Below are 17,203 nucleotides of genomic sequence, written 5' to 3'. Positions count from 1 at the left end.
CCATGTTTAATTAGCACTAATTAATCGTATTAGGTATTAATTATGTTTTAGATGTGAGATTAACTAATGTTAAAGAGTTCTTCGAAACATCATACAACTTAAATTTTTTGATTTTTTTTTCGTAAACATTACTCAGATGCGGTTTACGTTAATGCTCTCATAAACCGATTCTGGGTTCATGTTCCAAAATTAACAGAGGACTTCAACAATCGGTTGAAGTTGGCATATGTATAATCCGATTATATGAATCGGGGTTTTACTTGACCCCGAGTATATGAGTCGGGGTTTCATAAGAATTTTTTTTCATTCATTTCATTATTATAGGATGAATTTAGCACATGCATGGAGTCTTTAACCCCTAGGCAACCCTAGTGGACGAGTTATAGTTTCGTGGGCGTTTACATAGAGATCTACCCACAAAATCTACACCAAAACTTCTAAAACCATCAATCTTCGTCGGAGGAACCCGAGTCCCATTCACTCGACATGAAGTCCCGGGCATACTCCCGGATTTTGGATACCATGAATTGATAGCTTGCATCGAATGCGAATGCTTCCCCCTTTTCCTCCAAGTAGCGCGCTTAGACGACTTCATGCTAAAAAAACAAAAACTTACTTTGTTAGTGGTGTTTAGTAAGAAGATCAAACAACATGGATCATGTAAAATAAACCACCAAAATACTTACAAATTGTTCAATGGAGTAGCTAAAGTGGGTAGCGTTCAAATCCGTTTTTGGATAGCTAAAAAAGCAAGTATCGCATTTTCGATGACTAGGTGCCTATCATGCACTTGTTGAACACTTCTTCCATTGGGATTACCAAACTCTTGCCTATATTTGTTTTGCACCTTATAGAGGACTGATTTTTGATTCGAGTTTCGGCGTACCATGCTTCGGTGATGGATAGATCTTCATTTGAATCAAACGAAGCCATTGTGCAGGTATGAAATGAGTACTTGTGGAGTATATGGAGTGAGAGGGAATAGAATGAGCAATTTTGAGCCAAATGGGATCCAAGGATGAGGTCTATATATAGAGAGAAAGTCCCTAACGACTATTATTTTTTGAAAGTCTGAAATAATTTGAAATAATCGGTCTTATCGAAGGTCTGTAAAATCCGATTGTGTTTTTATGCCAGCACGAATCGGACTTTCTTGTGACCAATATAAATCGATTATAGACATGTAAAAGAATTTAATTTTCACCGACACTAATCGGTTTATATATATGCATATGTGATCCAATAGTGGCTTGAAAAACATACAGGAAAAATAGCATTTTTAAGGCATGAAGAATCGGATTATACATAACCCACACATAAACCGAATCCTTTATGGAATCTAGACAATCGTTTATGTTGACATATAGAGTATCCCTATTGTTGGCAGAATTACTGAGCAACACACAATTATAATTAAAACTTAAAATGCATATTAAGCTCAACACCATGATCATCCAAAATAAAAATCTTAACCATCCCAAAAGAGTGTTAAAAACTTAAAACAACCACAAGCCTTATAAACTTAAACTTTTAATATCTAAAACTTAAACTTAAAAACTTAAAGAGTAGGAGCATGAGCAGCAACAGCATCACCGGGAGCATTAGCAGCAGAACCAGCACCAGCACCAGCATCAGCAGCAGCACCACCATCAAGAGCAGCATCTTCTGCTTCAGCCATGGCTTGAAATTGAGCCATTTCTTCCCACAAATCTTCCATAAATCCATGGCGATCCCTCTCATATGAAATCATGCATGTTTCTCCTCATCCTAGTGAACCTCATGACCACATCAAGCTCCTCCAGTGCAAGCTTGTCAATCAATGAGAGGGCTTGTTCAAGACGGGTCTCACCCCCATAAGAAAACTTATAGAGGCTTCTTTCTGGCACTGGTTGTGGTTCCCTAAGAATATCCTCCAAGGTGAGCTCTCGAGTGTAAAGCGCTAGGTGTCCGAAGTCCATATCTACATAAAAATTTAAAAAAAAATCAAGTTAACAATCGGTACATAACCAAACATATGTAATCCGATTCTCAACAACAAAACACACAAGAATGTCAAACACAAACAATCGGTTTATGTGATACATATATAAACACCAATTGTGGAATGGAATCTGAAGAGACAATCTTAATCGGTATATTAACAAGCACATAAAACCCGATTATGGGATCGCATAGTTTAAAAAAAATTGTATCCAAAATCGGATTATTATAAAGCACTTATAAACCGATTCTAGTGTTGTACTTTCATATTTCGTTTCTAAACCTAAAATCGGTTGATGTTAATAATCACATAAGCCGATTACTCTGCATGCTCTTCATGGTCGAAGAACAAAACCCAGAATCGGTTTATTCGATATGTCAACATATACCGATTCTGGTGTAATCAGAGATTAATTTTGATGAACGAAAATCGAAGATATAAACATGTAAATCAATGAAGAAATGCGAATCATAGAATGGGTTGATGGAGATTTACATTTTTCTTGGTTGGATCGAATATCTTGGATAAGAGAATGAAAAAAAATTGATTAGGGTTTTGAGAATTGGAAAAGATTATGATAATAATAGAAAGTTTTTTAGGTTTAGGTTTTTTATGTTTTTGGATTTACTAAAAATGGAAAGATTAATATTTATATGAGATTGTTTTAGGAATTAATGTGGGGGTAAATTAGGATTTTTGAGAAGTTTGGTAGCCCATAGCAATTTGGTGGAGTGGGAGGGAAATTTGATAGGCCAAATTAAGTGGGGTAGGCTCCAATTTAGCCAGGTTATATAAGGGAGACCAGATTTTTCTTGCCCAAGGTTACTATTAACATATACGCTCTTATTGATGTTATTAATGTTGCATGTTGTTTGAGGGTGAAAACGATTTCTGCTGATTTTGGTAATTTCGGGTGTGTAGGTGAGAAATGAGTTTAAACCCTAAACAATGTACTGCAAGGGAGTACTTTAGATTCGAGAGATCAATCTGTACAAATCCGACCCAAACCAAGAAATGGCCGTTCCAGACTTGCTTCGGTCACAAAGTGAAGGAGAAGGGTTGGTTTTGGGGAGGAAGCGAAGAGAGTGTTGAGACCAGAATAGTTGATTCTGGAAGAGTAGTTGTTTCCCGACTTGTATCAGAAAGTGGGAAGCTAACAGATGGAAAGCTAGCAAATATTTTCTGAGTGTTGTATCCTCCTGACCTGAACTTTTTGTTCGGTGGAAATAAGTAAGACCTATTTATACAAGTCGAAGTGAAACGTACTCTGGTCTCGTAAGAAATGGAAAACGGATGAGTAAATGGGTGGAGGTGGTAACCGGTAATTCCTGGAATTGATGTTTCATAAAAGAAAGCGTTTCACCATTACTCCCTGTATTTACTAACCGCCTCATCCTTATGACACTGTCGTATAACGGGCGTAGTGTACGCCGCACGCTGTAAACCCCCAAACCAATACCCAATGAGCATCGCCCAGTTTGTGACATGTGTTGATGTCTCGAGTGTTTTCGTGTAAAATATGTAGCATGTTGTTGTTCGGCAAGTTGAGATTGGGAGACTTGTCGGCTCGGTGGTAAACTTCAACGGTCAAGATTTTGCATCTTGAGAGGAAGGGTAGCCATTGATTATTGCAACCCTTCGTTTGGTAGCCAGTGGCATGAAAGCATGGTCGGTACGGCTTTAATATGTCCTAGTTTAGGCGAGGCCAAAAGTTAAGGTTTTGGCTTTGTTTGGGCGCGACCAAACTAGGGCTTGGCATCGGGCCAAAGGTTGCCATGCGTTAGCTGGTAACCTTGGACGGCTAAGATCTGCATCTTATATGGAAAAGTGGCGTTGATCTTCGCAAGCCTTTGTTTTGGTAGCCGCATAGGGAAGGCCGCATGGTATGGCGCGGCAAGGTGGTTGGCATGTCATTGGCACATGTGGCATGGCTGGCATGCCTTGGCGCGGGTTGGGCGTGGGCAAAACAAAGGTTTTGGCGTTGGGCCAAAGGTTACCATGCGTTGGTTGGCGACCTTGGACGGCTAAGATTTGCATCTTAGATGGAAGGATGGCCGTTGATCGTCGCCAGCCTTTGTTTTGGTAACCGCATAGGGAAGGCCGGCAAGGTATGGCGCTGCAAGGTGGCTGGGATGTCATTGGCACATGTGGCATGGCCGACATGCCTTGGCGCGGTTTGGGCATGACCAAAACTAGGGTTTTGGCCCAAAAGGTTACCATGTGTTGGTTGGCGACCTTAGACGGCTAAGATTTGCATCTTAGATGGAAGGATGGATGTTGATCGTCGCAAGCCTTTGTTTTGGTAACCTCATAGGGAAGGACGGCATGGTATGGCGCGGCAAGGTGGCTGGCATGCCATTGGCACATGTGGCATGGCCGGCATGCCTTGGTGCGGTTTGGGCGTGACCAAAACTAGGGTTTTGGCATTGGTCCAAAGGTTACCATGTGTTGGTTGGTGACCTTGGACGGCTGAGATTTTCATCTAATACGGAAGGGTGGTCGTTGATTGTCGCACGCCTTCGTTTTGGCAGCCATGAAGGGAAGGCCGGCATGGCATCGCTTAGGCGCGACAAGGTGGATGGCACGGCATGCCATTGGCTCATGTGGAATGGTCGGCATGCCTTGGCGTGGTTTAGGCGCGGCCAAACTAAGGTTTTGGAGTTGGGCCAAAGGTTATCATGCGTTGGTTGGTGACCTTGGACGGCTGAAATTTGCATCTAAGATGGAAGGGTGGCCGTTGATCATCGCACGCCTTCATTTTGGTAGCCGCGAAGGGAAGGCCGGTATGGCATGGCTTAGGCGCGGCAAGGTGGATGGCGCGGCATGCCATTGGCACATGTGGCATGGTCGGCATGCCTTGGCGTGGATTAGGTGCGGCCAAACTAGGGTTTTGGCGTTGGGCCAAAGGTTACCATGCGTTGGTTGGTGACCTTGGACGGCTGAGATTTGCATCTAAGATGGAAGGGGCACTACACCAAAACAACCGATTTGGGACGGATATAAACGTTGCAATGAATTTAACCAACGCCTATATCTGTTTGTAATATGGCGTAGCAAATTTGTGCGCAACGCCGAAATCCGTTGCACAAATTAATTTGTGCAACTTATATAAAACGTTTTATTTTACAATTTGAGCAACAAATTCTTTAATTTGTGCAACGGAATTTTGAATTTGTGCAACGAATATATTAATTTAGGCAACGTATTACACTAATTTGCGCAATATCTATATACGTTGCAAAACTATCACTACAAGAAAACCTGGTTTAAGCGACCAAAATCCCAGCAAGAGCCCATAATTTTAGTCACTTTAAGGGTTTAAGCATCCAAAGTTGCAACTGCCATAAAGTTTGGCGGCTACAAACCTGTGTCATCTAATATCTAACCACGACCGAATGTGTTTGCTCGCTACATCACTCTTTCAAGTCATCTATAGCAGCTTGAAAAGTGCTCAGGTAGCTATTCACTTTGAGGCACCGACTCCTAGCAACTAAAAAATGAATCGGTTGGTACAACCTCTCTAAGAAACCAAGTTTAAGCGGCCACCACAAGTTCAAAAGAGAAGTCAGTTTTGGAAGTAGGCATTTGAAACCGATCATGATCTCATTTTAGTTTCTTATTGGTTAGATTAGCGTCATACATATCATGGTTGTTATCTTAGTTTACTATTAGGGGTGCACAATGGCCTGTCGGTCCGGTTTTTAGGAAAAACCATTGACCAAACCGTATACACCTCGGTCTTCAATTTCAAAACTGCCACCGAACTGTTGATGGATCGGTTGCGTTTGAAACCGATTCCAGTCCGCTAGGTCATTTTTCTGGCTACTAGTGTTTTAACTGGTTCCAAATGAGGAAAAACAAACAAACAAAAGAAACCAAAAAACTATCCTACAACATGAAATGGATCTCAGAGCTTTACCGAAACCTTGAAAATTTAAAATTATATCGATAATTCCTTTGGTCAAAAAATCTGTGGAACTTGGTCAATTATGCCGATTAACGCATCAGTTCTCATCTCGGTGAAAAATAGAAATCAGCTTGGCCAAGGTGAAATTTTTGGTCCCGGATACGTTAAGCGAACTAAATGAATATCTGAGTTGACTTAATATTCAACCATACAAACCCATGGAATCCAAGAAAAATCGAGTAACTATTGAATAAAATTGATTGATAACGGGTGAAATTCGTTTCAAATTAATAGGCAATAATACAATTATACCCATGGAATCCAAGGAAAATCGCGTGGAGCGAGCGATGTTGGATAAGATTAATATATAACAGGTGAAATTGACTAAACAGTATGGACATGCGGCTAAAATGATCAATAACATGAGAAACCGACGTAATCCAAGAGAAAGTGAGTGAGGTCGACCGACAAAACTACTGGTATTGAAACCGGTGTTGTATCCATACCCGGTTCATAGTTTGTATCTCGTTAGACTACATTTGAAGTTTGAATCGACACTGAGCTTCATATTTATCGATTTTGATGATGTATCCTGCTAAGTTTGAAGTCAGAACCCTTCTAGAGCTTCGTGGTTCATAGTTTGTTTGTCGCTATATCGCATATTGAAGTTTGAATCGACACTGAGCTTCATATTTATCGATTTTAATGATGTATTCTTCTATGTTTGAAGTCAGAACCCCGCCGAAGCTTCTTGGTTCATAGTTTGTATGCCGTTATACCACATTTTAAGTTCGGATCGACACCGAGCTTTATATTTATCGATTTTGATGATATATCATGCTAAGTTTGAAGTCAGAACCCTCCCGAAGCTTCGTGGTTCATAGTTTGTATGCCGTTATACCACATTTGAAGTTCGAATCGACATTAAGCTTCATATTTATCGATTTCGATGATGTATCCTACTAAGTTTGAAGTCAGAATCCTGCCGGAGCTTCTTGGTTCATAGTTTTTATGCTTCTTGAGTCTACCAGTGTGAACTAAAGCTACTTCATGACCTGTTTGACTAGTCAAAATTACTTCATGACCTATGTGACTAATCGAAATTCAAACCGGAAGCACAAAGAGAAAGCACAAAAGCACAAAGACAAAGCACAAAGAAAACACACTTTCTTATTTTTTTTGTTTCATTCCCATATATGTTTGGAATTTTTTTTATAATTGAAGGTCGATAATAATATCTTAAATTTATTGATATATTTTTTGGATTTTTTTCATATGGAAAGTTGATAATAAAATCGAATACACGAGTTTGAACTAGCACAAAGAGAAACACACAAGCTTCTCAATCCGTATGAGCGTCCTAAAACGAATCTACACCGTCGCTTAATTTATGCAATCCGTATCAACATCCTAAAGAAAATCTTAATTTATGCAATCCATTTAGGATTCATTCTGTGCATCTACAGGGTTTGGATTTTTGTGGATGGGTATGAAACTCTAATTCTCTGTCTGTATTCTCACCAATTCAATACTCTACGTTTAAGAAGATGAAGGAGCTATGCAAAGAAGAACGAGCGTTGGCTAATGACTGAGTACTCATTCTTATAGAGTTTACCAGTGTGAACTAAAGCTACTTCATGACCTATATGACTTGTCAAAATTACTTCATGACCAATGCGAATAGTCGAAATTCAAACCGTAAGCACAAAGAGAAAGCACAAAAACACAAAGAAACATACCAATTATCGAATTCATTTTTCATTTTCCCAATTCATTCTTATACATTTTCTGGATTTTTTTATATCAGAATGTCGATAACAATGTGCTAAATTTATTAATATTTTTCCTGGATTTTTTTTATGTCGAAGGTTGATAATTAAACCGAAAACATGAGTTCGTATTAACACAAAGAGAAAGCACAAAGAAAACACACTTGTCTTGATCCGTATGACACTCTTTACTTAAATCTATACCGTCCAAATATTTTCACAATCCGTATGACCCCATCCTACCACATCTTATCCGTTCAAATTCTTTTAGATAAAACGATTTTTTTTCTCTCACTTATCTTCATTCACTTCTCTCGTCTCTCATCTTCCCCTCCCTCAGAAAAAAAAACCTTAACCCAAGTTTCGTTAGCTTCAATTGCTTCGAATATTCATCACATAACTCGATTCTTCCATCTCTATATTTCAGTAAAAAATCATCTCTAATCTTCACCGAAGACTCTCAATTTCATCTTCTACATATTCCTTTGAACAATTCCACGAAACCTTAATTCACTGATTTCCCAAATCCCTGATTCTCTTTTCGATTTCATACTGAATCCTCACAAACCCTAGCTTTAGTTCAAGTGGAAACCCTTAATTTCGTCACTGATTTATATATTTTACTTCATCTTGAACTTATCCCCAAAACCCTAATTTATATCATCGGATTTACATGTTCTTCTGGTTCTGAATCAAATCATGTACTCGTATTAACACCACCTCTAATAGACACACCTAGATCATTCCCTACCTCTCTTAATCTAAAAAGATATCTATTTCATATTCTGACAATGTTTATGCTACTACTGATCGAGAAAAGAGGGAAGAACTGATCTCGTTGATGTTGTAGAAGATGAATCTGTAATGGAATTAGGGAATTGATGTCTGTAAGATTTCAAGAAACAAGGGTTTGAGGTGAACTTGAGATGAAGTGAAGATTTAAGGGTTTGATGTCTGTTTTGTTGATGTAGATTAGGTTGAGGGGTGCAACAAAATCAAAAGATCAAGGGTTTGATGCCTGTTTTGTTGATGTAGATTACGTTGAGATGAAGTGAAGATTTAAGTGAAATTGATGTCTGTTTTTTTGATGTAGATTATGTTGAGGGGTGCAACAAAATCATACTTAAGAACAGTGGAAAACTCTTACATTGACAGCTCTGACGAGGTTCTCTCCTTTTGATTTGGTTGATTTTGATTATAGAAATTTAATTTTTGATTTCTAATTTTTGTACTGATTCTGTAATTGTTGGTGTAAACAGGGGAACCAAGTGGAGGAGGATATACAGAAGGGGATTGAGAAGAAGAAGGTGGAAAAGAGGGCAGAAGAAAATGGAAGATGAATTACAGAGGAGGAGAAGAACAAGTAGAAGTTGGTTCATTTTCTAATAATTGTTTCTTAATCGAATTAGAGTTGAATAACATGCTCCCAAAGGATTTGCTAAGTATCTTGTCTTTTGATTTTGTTTAATTTTGGGCTTAATTTTACTGTACTCAATTGATTTTCCTTTTTAGGTCTGTTTAGGTTATGTATTTTAAGAGACTCTGGTATGGAATTTTTGTACTGAAGTACTAATTTCTGCTGGATGAAGATGCATCGATCACTCATATCTCTTTGAAGGATGCAGTTAATTGAAGGCGAAATGAACCAAGAAATAATTTCTTATGATGAAGGATGCTTCCCCAATGATGAAATGATGTTAATCCCAGTAATTTGGATTTTTTGCACTTGGTAGGCCATGTAAGCTCTTTACCAAATTAGTAAACTTTTGTGCTATAATCTCGCTAAACGAACCTAAAGCATTAACATTGTGTTTAATTTCTTTCAGGAGAATGAGCAGAGTGCCCTCTTTGCTACGATGGTTTTGCAGTTCTGCTACAAAGAGAATTATTACTGCAAAAGACCATTCTTCAGTTCAGCTTAACATTGGTCATATTGATGACAGTGGTATCTATACTAGACATTTATCCACTTTTTCCCTTAGTGGTTTCGTTCGTTGCCCAGGTAATTGTTGTCATTGTGCTATTAATTCTAATTGAGTTAATCTTTATTAGGATTTGAGCTAGCTAGTTATGGAGAACTTTTGAAGGTGCATTGTGAGGTTTGATGGCTTTATAGATGAGAATCCATTATCTCCTGATTATAATTATGCGAATCACTTCCTTCATGCTACAGCCTAATCCCTCACGTTGCTTTTGATTCCTTCCATGATGTTATTAGAGTATGAGTACTCCATCAAGATCCCAATGATGAATGATCAGAGAGGAACTTAAACACAAGAATGATGGAAGTATGAATCTCTTATCATGAGCTTGGTGCTACAAAGTCGAGGGAGTGTTCATCTTTTATTTAAAAATTAAGGAAATTGTAATCATCATTTTTTAAAGAAATGATTGGTTAGTATTTTTGATCTTTTTGTTCGTGTAAAGATTGTCTTTTTTTAAGAAATGATGTAAATTGATCTATGTGATATAATAAAACTTGATTCAGTTTTTAATTTGGTTCATAATTTGTTTTAGTATCAATTTTAATTGTAAGTTTCATTTTAATTTCAATTTGGGATTTATCTAAATCGAAATCGGCTAAATACTTCCGGGCAAAAAGTTTGGTAGCTCAAAAATGTAAGCAACCAAACTTCAGGTTCACTTGTTCTAATATAGTTAGTATATCTATGAAGCGATCAGTGTTTCACTTGTTGTATTTTGGTTGGTCTAGCTTTAAAGCGATCATTATTTTTCTTGTTGTATTTTGGTTGGTCTAGCTTTAAAGCGATCATTATTTTGCTTGCTCTAGGAAGGTCTGTCTAGCCATGAAACAATTAATAAAAAAGACGTTATATGATAGTTGCTTGATTACTAAAGCGATTGCCTAGCTGATCTAGACTTGTAGAAATCCCACCTTTTGCAACTCGAGAGCGAGAGCCAAATTAAGTCGCTTTAAGGGTTAGAACGATTCAATATGGGCTTTTCTAACCAAAAATGCCTGGTCGCTTAATCCAACTTTTCTTGTAGTGTATTTACCGGTGCAAAAAAATAAATTCCGATGCGGCAGGTTTCTGCACCATTATATACCATTGTAGACCAACTAGAAGACCCAATGTTACATATGAACATATAGTTGGTCATCACAATCCATGCATCAAGATATATGAATATATGAATTCCTTAAGTTGAAGAATGTATTAGATGAACTATAATAAACCATACAATTATTTGGTTTAATTCAAAGATAAATACTAACAATGGTTCAATAAACCAAGTTTCTCAATTTGAAAATATGAAAGTTAATGTTAATATGTCTAAAATTTAAGTTGAGGCCTGAAAAGAGGTAGAAGTCAAGGTTAATGGAAAATTCAATGTGGTAATGGGAATTAACACAGAACCTGGGGTTACAATTCGCACATAATGGCTGGGCATTGCCATCATCGACTGAACATCGCCATCATCGACTGAGCACATCTGAAGTATAAAAGAGAACCAAGCTTGTTATAACCACCATAATAGATGGGCACTCCCAAACCCACCACCACCAGCTATGAATTATTACCAAACTTTGAAGACAAAAAAACTAACTGAAATCAATAATGTTCACGCTTATATAACACTACACCAAAGTCGGTACGTTCATGCAAAGAAGAAGTTGTTATTGTTACAAGGTAAACACTATCCTCTGTATTTTTAAGAGAGGAAAGCGCCACACAAGCTCGAGAAAGAAGAAAATCTCCTGCTAGCACAGACAGCTGCATCATTTAAACAATCAATTTGAGGCTGAATGTTGTCCCGCACAGTCAAAAAGTAACCCAATACTTAAGTAATTAATACCAGGCATAGTCTCAGAACAAATTACACAACAACAGATCTACATACAGCTAAGCACTCAACAACACCAACATAAGGGATGTGCATTATAAGAAAAAATTTCCCTTTTTCTAAACGTTAATAGAGGTCATAGTTCAAAATTCCAAGTCTAAATTACCATTTTCAGGATAACAATGTAAAGCATAATTTAGGATCGAAATTTCCAATCATTTCCTAAACAATAAAAGTATCCGCATGGCGGGGGCTGAAAAGAAAGTGCAGCAAAGATACCTTGTTCCCTGTTAAGAAATTAAGGGAACAAACACCGCGCTTTGTATCAGCATCATCCCAGACATCATCATGAAGAAGACTTGCAACCTAGCAGGCAAGATACCCAAGTTTAAATATTCATGTGAAAGAAAAAAATTAGATATGAGTAAGTGGCAAAAGGAAGCATCACGGTACTCTGATGCGAACATAAAAGAGGGTTAACATTCTGATACAAAAGTAACAAGAAGTCCAAAAGTATGCATGGATCTGTAGAGTTAGAACAAAACGATTCAGTCTTATCGAAGATATGAAAAGGGTTGACCAGGAGTCATAAAAAAAAACATTTTAAGCAGAAACTTAGTGGTCTAGACTAAGCAATTACCTTATTCATTACCCACATTCACCCAAGTCAAACCAAATCTTGCAAAGCTTGATTCGTCTTAAACCACAATCTCTGTAGAAAAGGAGAATAACGTAAGCAGTATTAGTAGCATTATAACAGAATTCATCTTTCAGAGAATATCTGCGTGATTTCAATAGTATGTAGCAAAAGATATTTATCTACCACATTCTTTGCCTCTTCAAGGTCCCTCAATGTAGTTTGATAGAACTCTTGTAGACAATTTGAAACCCTTGAAAAACTGAATAACGAATACTCATTGCTAAGAACTCAATAAAATATCACCAATAATGGCTCGAATTCTCAAGAAGGGAACTTAAATTATGTAAGGTGCTAGAGTCTTCCTTTTAAAAAAAATTTATTACATTTCAGACAGTTATAGATAACATACGATCTAAAAACGGAATCAGATGGCATTGATTAATTGCAAAGATACAAAGGTCGACCAAGCAAGTTATATAAAACTTGAAAGATCCTTTCACATTTTAAACCATTTAGGGAACATCTTATAGTGCAACAATCTTGGCATTTTCAAAAAGTTACCGTTCTGCCTTATCTAGTTCCATCCGCACCACTTTAGAAAATCCTTCCAGCGCTCCTTGAGGATCAATTTCATCCAAACCTACAACAATATGAATAAAATATTAGCATAAATATGTTAAAACTACGGCTTTCAACTTAAGCACCTAAGAATATAGTTACAAGGGTACCGCCTTATCTGCAATAAATCTGGTGATTAACTGTATAGAGAATTTCATATTGTAACTTTGAACAGTATCCAAATAAATTTACTAAACCTAAACAATAATCTAGGCCCCTGAATAGCACCAACAGACTAAAAGATCACCCTGTTAAGAAATAAGAAGTGGGTACTGGACCAAAAACTCAAACACATGAAGACTTTTATAAGTAAGTACCTTTAGAGTATCGGTTCTCAATATCAAACATGTTGCTCCTCCGGTTCCTCCTCAAAGTACTCACATCCATTATCTTCCATCTCCATATCTGCACATACCAACAAATCAATACAGAAAATTTGAACAATATCAAAAATTCAAACATGAATAGAGATCTGCAATGACCCCAGCGTGAGAGTCATTAGCTAACATCTGAAAAAGAAGAAAATAAACTCTTGGACTCAAGATTAACCTTCCTAGATATTTAGTACCAGTACCCAACGAAATAACTTCAATATAAAAAGAAGAAAATAAAGTCCAAATCAGAGTCAGAGACTGCCTAACCCCTGAAGAAAACTCTAAACTCCTTATCTAATTGACATAATGTCAAATATCAACATTATAATGAATCATCTGCAATCTTAGCATAAATAAATCTAAAGTAACTCGCTCAATTTCTTACTTAAGCTAATTAACCAAAAACCCAATCTACAATCGAGCATAGAAATTAAAAATTAGTGAAGGAAATCAAGACCCCTACTAACATCAACTTCAAATAACACCCAAATCAAATCAAATCGGAAGTTTAAGAATCAAAAATTTAGAACTAAACTGAACAAACCCCCCAAATCTACAACATACAGAGATCAGACGGAAGAAAAGTTGAGACTTGTTAAAAAAAAAAAAATTGTTCAAGTTCTATAAATTACATATCCGCCTTGTTTGTCTGCACCATGTTTTGCACCAAATGAAGAGTAGCTGCCTCATTAAACGCCTTCACAAGCTTACCTGAAGCTTTTTCCAGATCATCTTTGTAACTCGGATAATCGTGTGGTGTCTCTAAAGCGGATATCATTGCTAAATGTATAAACAGGAACAATATATGTACTGAATTTAACAAATCCAATTAAATTGCAAAAACAAGTCCTGGTAGTGAATACGATTGTGTAATGTCACGTAGGATATCCCACTTTTGGACTAGCTCCATCTAGAAGATATAGTACGTAGAACTCATCCTAGAACTTATAACCCTGGTAATTATGTGACAGAACCTTCTATAAAGGTATAATATACCATACAGAAAACATGTTGTATCGTTTATGCATTAGTGTAGTATAGCATTATCACAAAACTACAAATTCATTTTGATACTTTTATCACCAACTCAATGTCAGCAGTTTGGTGCTTTTACCAAAAAAGGGATACCAAAAAACTTTCTAGAAGCCAACTCAGCTCTAGCTCTGTGAACCACAACAATCCCCACCAATTACAGGGTTCCACATTGTTCAAAGTTTTGTCGATATCTCTTTTTGGAAGATAATAAAAAGGAAAAAAATAAACCATCTCGTAATAAAGACATTCTAAACGTCCGTACTTCGCCTTGAATAAAAGAAATCAAATCATAATAAACACGTGGTAGAGTAGCAAACAAAGACTATACCAATCAATGCATGTCACTGAACAAACTTACCAGAAACAACAGCAATTCTCTCCTGAATTCTCTTCCGACATACCCTCCGAGCATTCACAACCCCTTTTAGACTTTTCAGAATCAGCTTGAACTCTCTTGTCTAAGCATCAAATTTAGCAAGAAATTCAATGCAAAACCGACAAATAAAAATACCAATAACATTACATAAAACACAAAAGTAATCAAAATTATCACCTCCCAACACCATAAACACTTATCACTATTATCCTCCAACACATCAGCATCAGCAATACCGATCCCATAAATAACCCTCTTCCCAACCAATAAAACTAATGTAATCCCATCTTTACTCTTCAGTTTCTCGTAAATCTCATCAGCTAGTTTCGAATACGGCAATCCATCCTCTTCAATCAAACTAGCATACATCGCATTCCCAGAATAACAACCATCTTTTCAACTTTTCTTCTACTAATCCCTCTTTAAAGTACCTAAACAAGCTCTCCAATTCTTCCTTCAACTCCTTAATCTATAGTAACCCTCTTTCTTTTCAATGTCTTCTTCACTTTCTTGACCGCCGTAGCTTCCTGAATCAGTACCCCATCCAATCACCATCAAATCCGTCATTACTTACCTAAAAATCAAACAAACCCCAAATAAAAATCAAGAAATTAACCCCATGTAAAAAACCCAAATCAAATCAAGAAGACCAAAATCAAACCCTAAATCCACAAAATGGATCTGAACAAGAAACAAATAGTAACTTAAAGTAATAAAGAAATTAAAAACATAACTTTAAAACCCTACAAAATCAAAGAAACTCACCTATTTGGTCCAAATCTAGGGTTTTAACAATTCGAAGGGATAAAGGGTTGTATCAATTGAATGAAACTCCCCCAAATCCAGAAATATTCTGAGAGGATGTTAGTAGAAGTGAGATTTCTTTGATTCCGGAAAGAGATTCGGAGAAAGAACGGAACATGGAGAAATCGAAGCGATTTCTCAGTGAAATATGATACATGGGTTTTGATATTGAGATGGGTTATGATTAGTCTTTGATTTGTGAGACCTGAGATGGATCTATGAGATTTTCAGAAGGGAGTGTAGGAGGAAGATTAAAAACAGAAAAAGAGTTCCGCAAAAACGGAACCTTTGGCCCAATGACAAAACCCTAGTTTGGCCGCCCCTAAACCATGCCAAGGCATGCCGATCATGCCACATGTGTCAATGGCATGCCGCGCAATCCACCTTGTCGCGCCCAAGCCTAGGGTTTTAACAATTCGAAGGGATAAAGGGTTGTATCAATTGAATGAAACTCCCCCAAATCCAGAAATATTCTGAGAGGATGTTAGTAGAAGTGAGATTTCTTTGATTCCGGAAAGAGATTCGGAGAAAGAATGGAACATGGAGAAATCGAAGCGATTTCTCAGTGAAATATGATACATGGGTTTTGATATTGAGATGGGTTATGATTAGTCTTTGATTTGTGAGACCTGAGATGGATCTATGAGATTTTCAGAAGGGAGTGTAGGAGGAAGATTAAAAACAGAAAAAGAGTTCCGCAAAAACGGAACCTTTGGCCCAATGACAAAACCCTAGTTTGGCCGCCCCTAAACCATGCCAAGGCATGCCGATCATGCCACATGTGCCAATGGCATGCCGCGCAATCCACCTTGTCGCGCCCAAGCCATGTCATGCCGGTCTTCCCTTCACGGCTTCCAAAACGAAGGCGTGCGACAATCAACGACCACCCTTCCATCTTAGATACAAATCTCAGCCGTCCAAGGTCACCAACCAACACATGGTAACCTTTGGCCCAACACCAAAACTCTAGTTTGGCCGCGTCTAAACCACGCCAAGGCATGCCGACCGTGCCACATGCGCGGCATGCCATTGGCACATGTGGCATGGTCGGCATGCTTTGGCATGTTTTAGACGCGGCCAAACTAGGGTTTTGGCATTGGGCCAAAGGTTACCATGCGTTGGTTGGTGACCTTGGACGGCTGAGATTTGCATCTAAGATGGAAGGGTGGTCGTTGATTGTCGCACGCCTTCGTTTTGGCAGCCGTGAAGGGAAGGCCAGCATGGCATGGCTTAGGCGCCGCAAGGTGGATGGCGCGGCATGCCATTGGCACATGTGGCATGGTCGGCATGCCTTGGCGTGGTTTAGGCGCGGCCAAACTAGGGTTTTGGCGTTAGGCCAAAGGTTACCATGCGTTGTTTGGCGACCTTGGACGGCTAAGATTTGCATCTAAGATGGAAGGGTGATCGTTGATCATCGCACGCTTTCGTTTTGGTAGCCACATAGGGAAAACCGGCATGGTATGGCGCGACAAGGTGGTTGGCATGCCATTGGCACATGTGGCATGGCATGCCTTGGCGCGGTTTGGCGTGGCCAAAACTAGGGTTTGGGCCAAAGGTTAACATGCGTTGTTTGGAGACCTTGGACGGCTAAGATTTGCATCTAAGATAGAAGGGTGGCCGTTGATCATCGCGCGCCTTCGTTTTGGTAGCCACATAGGGAAGGCCGGCATGGTATGGCACAACAAGGTGGTTGGCATGCCATTGACACATGTGGTGCAGCTGGCATGGTTGGCATTCCTTGGCGCGGAGGTGCGGCTGGCATGGTTGGCATGCCTTGGCGCGGAGGTGCGGCTGGCATGGTTGGCATGCCTTGGCGCGGAGGTGCGGCTGGCATGGTTGGCATGCCTTGGCGCGGAGGTGCGGCTGGCATGGTTGGCATGCCTTGGCGCGGA

At 38.6% G+C, this 17,203-nt stretch overlaps 2 long non-coding RNA genes across 4 annotated transcripts; one reads left to right on the top strand and one right to left on the bottom strand.

Moving 5' to 3' along the window:
- The first annotated feature begins 9,291 nt into the window (after positions 1-9,291).
- Positions 9,292-9,844, top strand: LOC113326083. Of its 2 annotated transcripts, none has more exons than XR_003348282.1 (3): positions 9,292-9,386; positions 9,484-9,659; positions 9,831-9,844. It is a non-coding gene; the product is annotated as an uncharacterized LOC113326083 (long non-coding RNA). The 2 variants fall into 2 exon arrangements; XR_003348281.1 differs by having other exon boundaries at positions 9,292-9,395.
- Positions 9,845-10,807: 963 nt separating this feature from the next.
- On the bottom strand, positions 10,808-15,573 carry LOC113325967. Of its 2 annotated transcripts, XR_003348207.1 has the most exons (8): positions 15,273-15,573; positions 14,685-15,081; positions 14,490-14,589; positions 13,040-13,127; positions 12,666-12,744; positions 12,105-12,176; positions 11,744-11,830; positions 10,808-11,113 (listed from the first exon to the last, which is right to left on the bottom strand). It is a non-coding gene; the product is annotated as an uncharacterized LOC113325967 (long non-coding RNA). The 2 variants fall into 2 exon arrangements; XR_003348206.1 differs by having other exon boundaries at positions 10,808-11,830; positions 15,273-15,572.
- Positions 15,574-17,203: the final 1,630 nt, after the last annotated feature.

This window comes from Papaver somniferum, unplaced genomic scaffold (assembly GCF_003573695.1).
Source record: "Papaver somniferum cultivar HN1 unplaced genomic scaffold, ASM357369v1 unplaced-scaffold_10, whole genome shotgun sequence".
In the NCBI taxonomy this organism is placed as follows: Eukaryota; Viridiplantae; Streptophyta; class Magnoliopsida; order Ranunculales; family Papaveraceae; genus Papaver; species Papaver somniferum.
Note: the sequence above shows the minus strand (reverse complement) of the source record. Positions and strands in the feature narration are given on the sequence as shown.